This window comes from Misgurnus anguillicaudatus, chromosome 17, assembly GCF_027580225.2.
Source record: "Misgurnus anguillicaudatus chromosome 17, ASM2758022v2, whole genome shotgun sequence".
Lineage (NCBI taxonomy): Eukaryota > Metazoa > Chordata > Actinopteri > Cypriniformes > Cobitidae > Misgurnus > Misgurnus anguillicaudatus.
The window spans coordinates 32,077,764-32,091,218 of record NC_073353.2 but is presented as its reverse complement, the minus strand read 5'-3'; positions in this window follow the sequence as shown (position 1 = coordinate 32,091,218).

The window sequence follows — 13,455 nt, the reverse complement described above, 5'->3', positions numbered from 1 at the left end:
TTAGAAATGTATGTATTACCTGGCAATTCATACTGCTCATCAACATTTTGCAGTATTTTGCTGTTTTTTCACTGTATTGAATGGCTTTGCAATGTATTTAGTTACACTGTCAGTTAAGGAACGCCATCTGCTACTGTCTCGTTTATACAGCTCCCCCTTGTGCTTTTTAGAGAGATGTACAATCATTGCGGTGATCTGAAATCATCTCAATGAGGTCAAACAATCACAATGAAACAATTATTTAATCATTGTGACAGCCCTATCCAGATTATGTAACTTCCTTTTGAAAATGTGATTTGTGAAATATTTCTAAATTTACAGAGGGGGGAACGTGTGGAGACATGACTAAAATGTGCATTTTATCTAAAATATTATGACTCTTTTAATGGTAAAAATATTTAAAGCAAAGATGGGTGCACACCAGTATTGTTTTTTGTAAGTTTGTAAAAACTCCTTAAGGGGCGGTTTCCCGGACAGGGATTAGATTAGTCCTAGACTAAAATAATTGTAAGAGCTGTCCAAACTGAAAACATCTTGCACTGACATATCCTAAAATACATCAGTGCCCTTTGTTTTGCCTCAAAATGCAAGCCAGTAATGTAGTAATGCATGTTTGTTAAAAAATAGTTATATTTCCTTAAACTATAAGGCCTAGTACTGGTTTAAGATAATCCCTTTCCAGGAATGTCCTAAATGTTTTAATATAACTAAGGCCTAGTCCTGGATTATTCTAAACCCTGTCCGGGAAACCGCCCCATGTCCTAGGAACAGAAATGGCACCAATTCAGTGGAATGGCCCTTATTTGTTCATACAAAGGCCTGCTAAATAAAATGATCTTGTCAACCTAGGGCATTAAAGTAAAATGCACAGTACATAAATCAGCAGCGAATAATATTTAATAATGATTTTCTGGCTATTTGTTCTTTAAAGCAGACCGCCGCTATAGGCGCTTATGTTTTCTTAACAATTCTTGCTCTAAATCTGTCTCCGTGGATTGAGCGTTTCATCAGCTTCATTTACACAATCCCTGACTGCAGCCCCTCAACAAAGGGCAGAAGATTTTCAGACAAAAGACCCAAGGCATTTTGTCAATATTTTGGCACCTGTATCAGCCCAATTACTTAGCAGCCTCATCCGTGCACAGAGTCGAAATGTCTTCCATGGCAGATTCCCGTTTCGCACCTCATCACGGTGTAATTAGAGAGAGATGGTGCCGATTGAACTGGCGCGGCCTTGTCTACAAAGCTCTCACTAAGGGAAACGTGTCTGGTAATTGAGAGTTTAGCTGGGGAAGGAGTGAATGTTGAGGGAGCGACCGGATAGATGACTCATTCAATGCAGGGGGATGGAGTCGTACAACAACAGGATACTTCATTAAGAGCTTTTTTGGCACCTGTGGCTTTTCCCAGTGCATCTATCCTGCTTTGATATTTTTCCTCGAAGAATATTTAAACTGGCAAAGATCTCAATCTCAGATAGCTTTCAGCAGCTGCCTAAAATGATTCAAGCTGAAATATTGATGTGAAATTATCCATTTTTGTACACTCAGATGCTCTAGAACAGTTTTAAACATTTTCATGCCAGGGACTCACCCAAATAATAATGAACCTTTGGTGAGGGACCATCTTTCCTAAAATATATACTGTATCCACATTTTTTTTTTTTAAGAAACATTGAAACTGTGTAAAGTAGGTAGGGCTGGACTTTAATTTCTCCATCGAGAATTGATTTGATCGTTGGATGTTGGGTCATGTTGCTATTTGCTAATCACTGCAATCTTTTCCCCGGCCCTGCCCACCTGCCACACCCCATGACAGGAAGTAAAGAGAGATTGTTTTAAGGAGGGGAGGAGATTTGTGTTTTATGACGCTTTTTTATTACATAGTACCCCACGGATTAGGTCAGGTCAGCTCACCTCACTTGGCTTGGTTAGCTTTACCATTGAGTTTAGTAACACTTCGCAGTGGGAGGGATTATAGGCGTGTCGTTATATTTGCGCCGTCTACTGCTGTGACATCATACATTTCCATACATTTATTTATTTCTTAGTCCGCCACAAAATTAAAATTGACCACCACAAATAGATGTTTGCACATCGTGTTTATCACTATCTCTGTCTCACATCACAGTTTCTGTACAAACGCCTGTGTCGTCAGTCGACATGCTCCGCTGAGCCTCATTGAAGTTGCATTTAAGCATATATGTTAAATGTGCCACCACAAACTGCAAGTCTGGAAAAAACTGGTATGGTGATCCTGTTTGTCAACCTGTGAGTGTTTTTCATCTTAAAAGGGAGTTTAGGAACTTACAGCAAAGACATCATGTTTACTCGAGACGAATGTAAAGCTAATCTTTACATTATAGTGATGACCCTGGTAGCGACGATTCTCTCGGACCAATCAGTGATCTACAGTGTTTTCGCGTCACGTTTTGGTATCAGCTCGGGTCGCTTGGAACCCCAACCAAGGTGGTACTAAAGAAAGTATCGGGTACCCCAAAAGAAAGCTGACCCAAACCGTGGTAGCCTGACGTTGTCATACTCAATTCTAGTCAGAATTTGAGTCTGATACCGCTCCATTGAGCTATAATTATGAGGCGTGTCTCAACCGAAAAATGCCTCTGCACTCAATTGGAGAGACCTACGACCAATCAGAGCAACGGAGTGTGACGTATGTTGAAATTACGTCTTTTGCAGCCTGACCGAACTGCTAGTTATTTCGCTACAATGACACTAACATTGTGATTATACTAAGTCTGAGTTAGCGAACGTCAACACCTACTATGTTTACAACATTTCGTTTATATGAAGTATTTACTAAGTCATACAGTAAGACTATCTCTTACCATTTGTACGTTAGGTGAACTTCATCCACGACGATACCCATTACGTTGGCTTGAAAATATTGGAGCCTAGCATGTCCCTCCACTTATTCAGCAACCACGATTCCGGGCTTCCGAAAAGAAGCTGGCAACGACCGCTAATTATATCCATCTCGTCATGCACGCCGAGTTGCATCGCCGTGATACCAATTTCAGTTGCGACCAACTTTTGCCGAATCCCATAGGGAGGACGGCAAAAACATCAACAAATGCCTTGCTCGCGTTAAAATCAATGCTCTGTCGATATCTTTTAGAACAGACTCAATGTCAGAATCCACACATCTGAATTCTCCAGCGGCAGCCATTTCGTTAAACAGATTAAACACACGCGCTCTTTGGTGACGTGGTTCATTACGTTACTGTTGATCATCTGTCCATCATCGTATAAAGCCCGCCCTGACAATTTGATTGGTTCGCCCAACTTTGGGTCTAGCATAGTAGCTCCTCAACGCAGAAACCGCAGAACGATCTTCCCGTTCTCAAAATGTTGTGGGCGGGGCTAAGATCGGCTGGCACCCAGGCTAAAACCGTGGGGTACTATGCAATGAAAAAGCGCCATTTGATTGGGGAGGGGGAGTAAATTTGTAGGTTTCTAAGATTTGATTGTTTACGGGTTATACTATGACATGTGTTTATGCTTAGTTTAAAAAAAACATAATTTTTTCATGTATTTTACCTAAATTCTACACCGCTGTTTCCATCCTCATAAAACAGGCTGTTTAGTTCCTGGGTCTACGAAGCTCCTCCCTCAGAATTATTTAATACGCTCAGATTGGTTACCTGTCCCAGTCTGATTGGCTGTGTTAAAAAAAACCTTTGCTGCGTGTTCCTGGGGGCAGAGTTTATGTAAATTTTGGGCTTTGTGATGTCACTAACCCAGGAAGAGACTTAGTTGTATGCCAGGGATGGGCAACTTCAGTCCTGGAGGGCCGGTGTCCTGCAGAGTTTAGCTCCAACTTGCCTCAGCACACCTGCCTAAATCCAGCCATTCACTGTGGTTTTTTAGAAGTGATTTCTGTTAAAGGATTAGTCCCTTTTCTTAAAAGAAAAATCCAGATAATTTACTCACCACCATGCCATCCAAAATGTTGATGTCTTTCTTTGTTCAGTCGAGAAGAAATTATGTTTTTTGAGGAAAACATTACAGGATTTTTCTAATTTTAATGGACTTTAATAGAGCCCAACATTTAATACTTAAAGGAACGGTATGTAAGAAATGTATATTAATTAATCATAAAATGGCCCTAATATGTCACTAGACATCATTTTCACTTCAAATACTTATATCACTGACAACAGTGGTCTGGCCAGAATATTGTCATTTAAAAAGTGGAGTTGCAGCCCTCAACTGATGTTTATGTTGTCATTTTGTGTATTGGCCACCAGTTGTGTGATTGCAGTACCAGTTTTAGCCACAAGTTTTGTTATTGCAATACCAGTTTTGGCCACAATCCTACATACTGTTCCTTTAACTCAACACTTAACAGTTTTTTTCAACTGTTTCAAAGGACTATAAACAATCCCAAACGAGGCATAAGGGTCTTATCTTGCGAAAAGATTGTCATTTTTGACAAGAAAAATAACAAATATGTACTTTTAAACCACAACTTTTCGTCTAGGTCCGGTCCAGCGCGACCTAACGTAAATGCGTAGTGACGTAGGGAGGTCACGTGTTACATATATGAAACGCACATTTGCGGACCATTTTAAACAATAAACTGCCACAAAGACATTAATTAGTATCAGTTGATATACAACAACGTAGGAACAGTCCTCTTTCAAGACACTTGTAAACACTGGGGCGGAGTTTCACGTTCGTCCTCTGTGACCTCTTGACGTGATGACGTATTGCGTGGGGTCACCTGGCGCATCACGACCGGATCTACATGACGAGAAGTTGTGGTTTAAAAGTGTATATTTGTTATTTTTATTGTCAAAAATGACAATCGTTTTGCTGGATAGGACCCTTGTGCCTCGTTTGGGATTGTTTATAGTCCTTTGAAAATCCATTGGAAAAAACTGTTAAGTGTTGAGTCAAGTATGAAATGTTGGGCTCTATTAAAATCCATTAAAATGAGAAAAATCCTGCAATGTCCTCCTCAAAAAACACAAATTCTTCTCGACTGAACAAAGAAAGACATCAACACCCTGGATGACACGGTGGTGAGCAAACCATCTGGATTCCTCCTCCAAGAAAATGGACTAATCCTTTAAATCAAATATCTCCCTTTGCGTTGAACTGTGAGTGTTGTAACTTTGCAGATGTTGTTTATGCTCTTGAAATTTTCTGGGGACCCCTTGGGCAGAGGGCTTCAACTTTTTTGTGAGCAAGGGCTACCACCATGGATAAAACAATCTGGACTACTTTTTGATATAGTCTACTCAAAACTTTTTTGTTTTACTTGTTTATGTGTTTTATAATTGTTTAAATTGTTAACATACATAAAAGAAGCCAAGCTAATATAAAAATATGTAATAAATAAATATTAAAATTGAGACTATTAATAGAATGGGCACCTCACTCTGTCTGGGCAACCATGTTGGAGACAACTGTTCTGGGGCATTCCAGTTTGAAACCCCCTGCAAGAATGTGAATAATACTGAATGAAAAATTATTGATTATTTGTCCAATCAGAATGTGAATAATAGGAAAAAACCTTCCTTAACACATCCTTTTGACTAGTAAATAATGGTTCACGGCAGTTACATAAGCTACAGTAAAGCCTCTTGGTTATGTTTATAGTTATGTCTGTCAGGCAGGCAAAGTGATTTATGTGCTTTTCGTTCACGACACAAGCAGTTGTCTGCATAATATGCCTGCAGACATTTTAACACGATTGTGAAATGAATATGGAGGAGCAAACATGCTGTATCTCCCTTTCTCTGCCTATATCCCAGGCTTTGCAGATTCGAGTTTTATCAGCGTAATGCCAGCACTCAATATCCCGGTGTTATAAACAGATCGCTTCTGCATGTGAGGTTGCACATCGAGCCACGCTATCAATAAACTGAAGCATGTCAGAAATATTTCATTCTGCAGGTGTGTTTGTAGTAACGTGAATAAAAACCAGCTGTAAAAAGAAGCAACCACCAGGGGGCACCCCATAATTACAGTTATAAACTTCATCAATGTCAAACAACACAACCAATCAGGCTTAGTTAATTAGCATGCTAACAAAATTTTGTATAAATAGTTATTTGGAAAAGTACTGTTATTATACTGTACCATGGCATTTCCACGTATTTGTTTGATTCATTTTTCTTTGATATGCATCATGGAACTGAAATGTCATGCAAAATATCATCTGATAATAAGTATTGCATGTCCACAGTGTAGTTTACAGATCCTGTATGTAACTCAAAAGCCTGCTGCTGAATGTGCGTTTGTGCGATCAGGTATATTAGTGACCCGCTGGACCGAGCATATAAAGTGAGAGCTTGATCTCATGCACTGCTGTCTAGTATCTACCGTACACTTCCTGCCCTCATGCTTCCTCTGACTTCCTGGAAAAATGTAAAGGTCAGCATTACTGAAGTGATGAGTGATTATGTAAGTAAGTCTGGTTTTGTTTATACAATGTATAACTACATTTACCCTATTTTTTACATGAGCAGACAGTCTCAGATGGGTTAATTTGAACAAGCCCAATTCTCTGTAACTGCTGAACCCCCTTGAGTTGCTTATATAGTATGTGACATTTATATCATATGCGGTTATTTACCATTACTGCCATTTCCATTTACCTCAAGCAAAAGCAACTTCTTAAAGGTGAAGGAAGTTAAGCTATACTACATAAAGGACTTGTCTGACCTTCTGGGAAGATTAAGCTATTGATGGGAAGAAAAGCGTTGGGATGTCCTATGAACTGGAAACAAACTGGTGAGGGTTCCTATCTTTTTGTACAGTGAATGGTCTTATTGCTTTGAAAACTTTCGAAAGGTCAACTGCTTAAAACTTTGATGGGATGTTTTTGGTATATTTTAATAATAATAACAACATACAGCATGTTTAACTTAAAAATGTATGACAGAGATATTGTAAAGAGAAAAACTTTTGAACCCATCTCATCGTGAAGTGTCACAAAGAAAAGTCAGAGGTTAAAAGTGCTTACGCTGTTTATACAACTCGGTTATATGCGACTAACAGCATGTGAGAGTAAAAGGTCACATGCAGAAAGACAGTTTGTACATGCTAATGAGGGTTCAGGTCCTGTGGAGCACACGTGTTGATGTTGCTAAGTAACAAAGACAGACATTAAGGAGCCAAGCATGTTGTATGCACGCACAGTCGCACACAAGATTAAAGGCAATGCTGAACTGCTGTCCAGTTAGTGTTAAATCATCTCACCATCGGATGTGAGAGATAAAATGTTATGTTGGAGTGGAAGGCAAGGTCATCATTACCAACTTACAGCAGAATTCTGGCAAACGCTGTGCTTTTAGTCATGCTGGATCTGTACGATTTATACGACCCTAAAAGTCTTTCAAGGGTACTATAGGGAAGTTTTTTTTGCTTAAAAATTTAAAAGTACATAAACACTTTGAACACTGTAAAAACCCAGCCGTTGGGTTAAATGTTTATATTTGACCCAACCCAGCATTTTGGATTGAAATAACTCAGCATAGGTTAAAGGAATAGTTCACCCAACAATTAAAATTCTGTGATCATTTACTCACCCTTATGTTGTTACAAACCTCTATGAATTTCTTTGTTCTGATGAACACAAAGAAAGATATCTTGAGAAATGTTTGTAACCAAACTAGCCTGATCTCACGAGAAATCGTACATATTTTATGAGTTGGCTAATTCGTATCAATTCATACGAAGTGAATCGTGCAAAATCGTACGATTCTCATAAAAAACAATGAAACCGATCCCCTAACCCCACCCCCAACGTCACAGGGGTCAAGGCAAATCGTATCAATACTTACTTATGAATTAATACGAATTAGCCAACTCGTAAAATATGTACGAATTCTCATGAGATAGCCTTGACCAAACTGATCAGAAGCCCCATTGACTTCCATTGTGGGAAAAATACTATGGAACTCAAGGGGGCTTCTGATTTTTGGGGTTAACAGGTTGAGTTTGTCCCTTTTTGATAAAAAAAACATCATGGGTGTACAGATAGTTGATTACTGAAAATATGTTGTATAAACTATTGTATAAAGTAGGGTTCGAATAGGATTTTTTTTATTTTTGTCTAAATTTAATATCCTTTTATAAATTACAAATTTATACTAATTGTATACAGGATGGGGGTCCAATTTCGGTTAGGAGGTGGGTCACACACTTCGCAGTCACTTGGCTGTTGCGGTAAATGGCACACATTAGTCAATGAATGACTTGCAATGACAATAGTTTTGATATCTAACCATGGTATTTTTATATGATATGTTGTATTTCATTCAATGAAAGAAAAATATAAACTACACTAAAAATGAAAAACTACAGTCTAAAAAAGAACAATAATGTATTTCCACCATATTTTCATCTAGAAATATTTTAATGGGGCTTAAGAGAGATTATTTTTGAAATGATAACACACATGGAAAAGTGGCATAACATAGTTAACACTTAACAATAAGGTTGTATTTGTTAAAAATTTGTTATTTTAATGAACTATCAATAACCAATACAAGCATTTATTAGTTAGTGTTTATTTTAGCATTAAGCATTTAACACATTTAAACTGTTGACTTTAGTTAATGCAATGAACTAACCTAAATAATTGTATTGACATTAACTACCATTAACACAAATTAATAATACTATGATCTATATTGTTCATTGTTTGTTAATGTTAGTTGTTGCATTTACTAATGACAAAAACAAAACGATGGCAACCACTTCAACCTAAAGTGGGTGATCAACTAAAAATCATATTAAAAAAATTATTTCACATAGCGTATGACATTTCGAGCATGCAAGCTCTTGATTAGACAACAAAACCACAAAAGAGCCACACTTTATACCTTCAGGTGATCACCAAAGATGACAACATAATACAAAATAAATAAACTGCCGCGGAGGTGATAATAACAAATTGCTTCTTAAGAGTAAGGCTTTTTAAACGAAGACTTTGATATTCACCCATTTCTTTAAACAATTCTTGAAATAGGATTTTGTTTCATTATTTGAATATATTGTTTTGGGCAATCATAAAATGTTTGCTGAATTGTATATTTTGATTTAAGACAATCGCATGGTTTAATTTGATTTCCCCCGTTTTATTTTCTTTTTTGGTTAATTTAATTTGTTTTGTATTGTGGCGTAGTATGTAATCTGATCTTTGGTGATCACCTGGAGGTATGTAGGGTGGTTCTTTTGCGGTTTTGATTGTCTGATAAAGCGCTTGCGTCCTGGAAACATCACACGCTATGTGAAAGTCATTTTTGATACTTTTAGAGCTTTGGTGTGTCAACTTTATATGTATTTTATATGTATTATATGTTTACTAGTGCAACCTTATTGTAAAGCAACAGTTTAATAAGCAACACATTTTAATAATTGCTAATAAACTGCAAAAAAAAAAAAAACATTTTATCCAAAGTGACTTACAGGGCATTAAAGCTCACATTTATTATCATTGCTAATGCAATGCTCAAATAGCAGAGCTACATAAACACCTCCTGTATGTGTTAAAAGTGTTGCCATATATCTATAAAATGTTTTGCACAATACTCTGCCAGTAATCCTTTTTTTTTGTAGTCACTGTAGTTTTGTAATGAGCTCAATAATTTGCCTAATTGCCTTCTTCATGGGATGAGTCAACGTCTGTTTATGAGTGGAAGTGGTTTGCTGAGATAAAGGTACAGTGAAGTGAGTATTTGATAGTCATATCTCACCTGGCTGATGACAATACCACCTACACAATACTGGAAGCCTGTTAAACACCAGGCAGTCTGCAGGTAACGCGACCCTACAATCCCCAGAATAGAGTTTCTTCACAGCCCACCTTTACCTTCCCATATATGACTTCAACAGATGGGAGGGGGTGAGGGGTTTGTATGAAACATGTGGTCTGGGGTGTCATACGCACAGGGTTGCTTTTTAACACTCTGAGATCCTAAAAGTGAAGTATCATAACCTAAAGATATGATGCTTGTTTGTTTTTGTTTTGACCTCGTCTGACCTTTTATTCTCTTCAAAGCCAAAGCAACTCTGCTGGGTTATCGGAGGTAACATGCAGCGGGTGCGCTGTTGATGTCAAGCTATAAAGATGTTGACACTTTGAACGAGGTGACTTTTAATGTGTGTTCCACACTTAAAATGAAAAGTAACACTTTACAGTGTTTACAGTCAAACCGTTATCATTAGCAATAAAGGTCATAGCAGGATGCTTGCACAGTGTTACCCAGAGGACGAGTTTATTGCTCCGCTTGCTCTTATGTTTAATGTGTTTCCTTCTGAGAAATGAAAACAAACACATATTGTTGACATGCAGTAAGAAATTTGAGCTTTTGATGAGAATTTGATGTAAGATCGAATTGAGATTTTTGACTTTTGAATGCAGACTCTGCATCGATGAGATTTTGTCCGAGAGGATCAATTCTGTAAAAAAGTTACTTAAAACGTGATTGTTCAGTTCACTTTCACTAAGGGGGTGTGTACACCAAGGTTTTTTTCCTGCGACCGGCATACATTTTCAGTTGTTTTCAATTAAAGCGCAGCATTTTGAAAAAAAGCCAGCAACTGGTGTTTTTGGTCATTTTTCCGTATTTAGTGCTGAGCACCCAGAGTTGAAAAATTTTCAACTTTGGGTGAAACGCTCAGCTCATCAATGTCACTTTTCACTCAGCCATCCAATAGCAGTGGAGAAGGGGCGGGACAAATACCACAACAACCAACAATAGACCATTTACGCAAAAACCGGAAATACGTCAACAAAGGGTAAACGCAATTCCGGTATAAGCTTTGTTGTTGGTGGAGAAATGGCAGCTAGAGTGTTTCCAACTTTCCTTACTTGTCTACCGAAGTTCACCAGCGCCGATGTGGTGAAGAGGGTGGGTATACATTCGTCCACTAAAGGGAACAAACTGGATAAGGAATATAAATTCTAGGTAAGTTTTAGCTACAAATCCGGCTATAACTCCGTTTACGTTAATTGTAAATCTAGGGGTTGTGAATTTGTAATATAAGATTTAACACATCGCAGTGAATATGTCGTGTGTAAGTTATGTTTAAGTGAGATGGCATGAGATTAACATAACAACCAGTAATTTGGTGTAGCTGCTGTACTAGGTAAATGTTACTGGCAGTCTGCTGCAAAGTTGTGTATTTCTATGAGAGATAACACGCAATGTTTTCTTGTTACATGCGGTTAAAGTATCAAATATACCACAGGGACAGGTAGTAGTGAGAGGTAGATGCTTCAGATCAATGAGAGAGAGCGAGGAGCCTCACAAACTGAAGGTTTTAATACAGACAGAATACCGGTTGGCATACCGGTTGGCAAAAGCTTCCCGTTCTTGCCTGTTTACTCTTCTTGCTGCGGCACTTTCTTCACTTACTATTACTATTATATACTATTATAAACCAGGCACGTGCACAGATAGACATCAAAGGGGGCTTGAGCACCTGCCCTTTTTATTCCTGGAGAGAAAGTGCCCTTATTTCTGGGGTGCTTTTTAATTTTTTTTAAATAATATGATCTTTATTCATATAACAACTGATGTCTCTCTGTTTCTTGTGTGTTTTACTTATTACTTATTTAATTTAACATGAATTCATTCAGGAATCATTTAAATGAGATTTAAACTCTTATAAAAAGAAAAATAGCGCTATTTGTGGTACACAAACGGTTAACAGATGAGTCCCGCCTCCAAAACTCACATTGCTAATATGATTGGCTTTACCTTTCTTAAGTCCCGCCTCTCTAACCTACTTCGCTTTATGATTGGTTTAAATTTTTACTCGTGTATTGTAGGCTGCATTCGCGCTTGTAAGAAGCGCCAAAGCTCAGCCTGAACGAGGCGTGATGTGCATGATTATGCAGGCAGCTACCGGTAAGTGTGTGAGGAAGAAAGCATTATATTAACAGTTTTATGCACAAAATATGGGACACGTTGTTACACATAACGATTCAGGGACATTGTTTCCCACGACAATCCCATATTAACCTGAAGAGTTGCAAACTTGTAACAGTATATTAGTGTATGTAGTTTAAACAGACTGCTCATAAAATAATAAGCACAAACAATAAAATAATTGCTAACTACAGTAGTAAGCTTTTTTTGTTTGCGTTTTTTTTTTGTAATGGCTGTTAAATAAGTAGCCTATAATGTGTTTTACTGGAGTGCTGGAGTAGATTGGGAAGAAATCTGATGGATCAGTATTTTACTGCCCAGTCTGAATTTTCACTTACATCACAAAAAAGTAAAATATAAAATACAAATAAAATAGGCCTAATCTATATTTGTTGTTTCTAAAATGTGTAACCCTAATAAATATGAAACCTAAGATTAAAGGTGCCATAGGATGTGTTGCCATAATATGTTAAATTGTTCTTTGACAATTACATAGAAGGTATGTGGCTTTATTAAGTGCAAAAATTATCCAGAAACGTTTTTACATGTCCATTTACAACCCTAGAATTTGTCATTTGAATTAAATGGTCTATTTTGCCCTATTTGAAAGGGTCATGAATAATAATGTTGAGCTCTGCTCTGATTGGCTCTGCTCTGAGGCTCATGCCAGAAGCTCACATTAGAAAACAGACCTTATATTTTGAGCCCTTATCAGACAAAAATACAGATTTTGAGTAACAACTAATTGTTAACTAATAGAACTTCAGCTAAACACTAACATATAATATTTATTGGCATGCAAAGCTAACTCAGCAGTCACAACTTTGTTTTTAGCACAAATTTGTAATTAATGTGTAATTTAATGTTTTCAAAACATGCACATTGTGTAATGGTTTCCTTTGCTGCTCTATAAACCTAGAATCATAAGAAGACCGTGGTTTCTGTGTGAACTGATTATTTTGTAGACATATTTTGAAAATGAAACAATTGCGTGAGCTTGAGGAAGATTATATGAATTAACTTTAAATACATTTTTTAAAAAGGAAGTCAGAGTTGCGTTAATATATATACTTTTTTGTTTAAAAAAAGAAAAAAAAAACATAATTATGAGAAGTAGACCTGTTCGAGTCGTGACTCACTCGGATCTTTCACCCGGATCTTTAAATTAACTCATGATTCGCGAGTCTCTAGTATCATTAACCCGGATCACTTGAGTCCTACTACAGTTCAATGTAAAACCATAAACAGCGCAACCACACACACAAACCTCTTTCAACATTATTAATGAGACTTCGCTCGCTCTACAGATCCACTCGTAACCGGCTGATTTGCGCGAGAACTGGCCCGAGATTATCTTGAGAGCCGGGAAAACAATGCAAACTCGAAAGACCTGCTGATCCGCGCGAGCCGCGAACTGACCTGAGATTCTCACTCGGAGCCGGAAACAATGCGGACTCGAGAGACATGCGGATCTGCTCTGCCTCGAGAATCTCTCAACTCGTAACCGGCTGATCCGTAACCGCTGATCTGCGCGAACTGTCTCT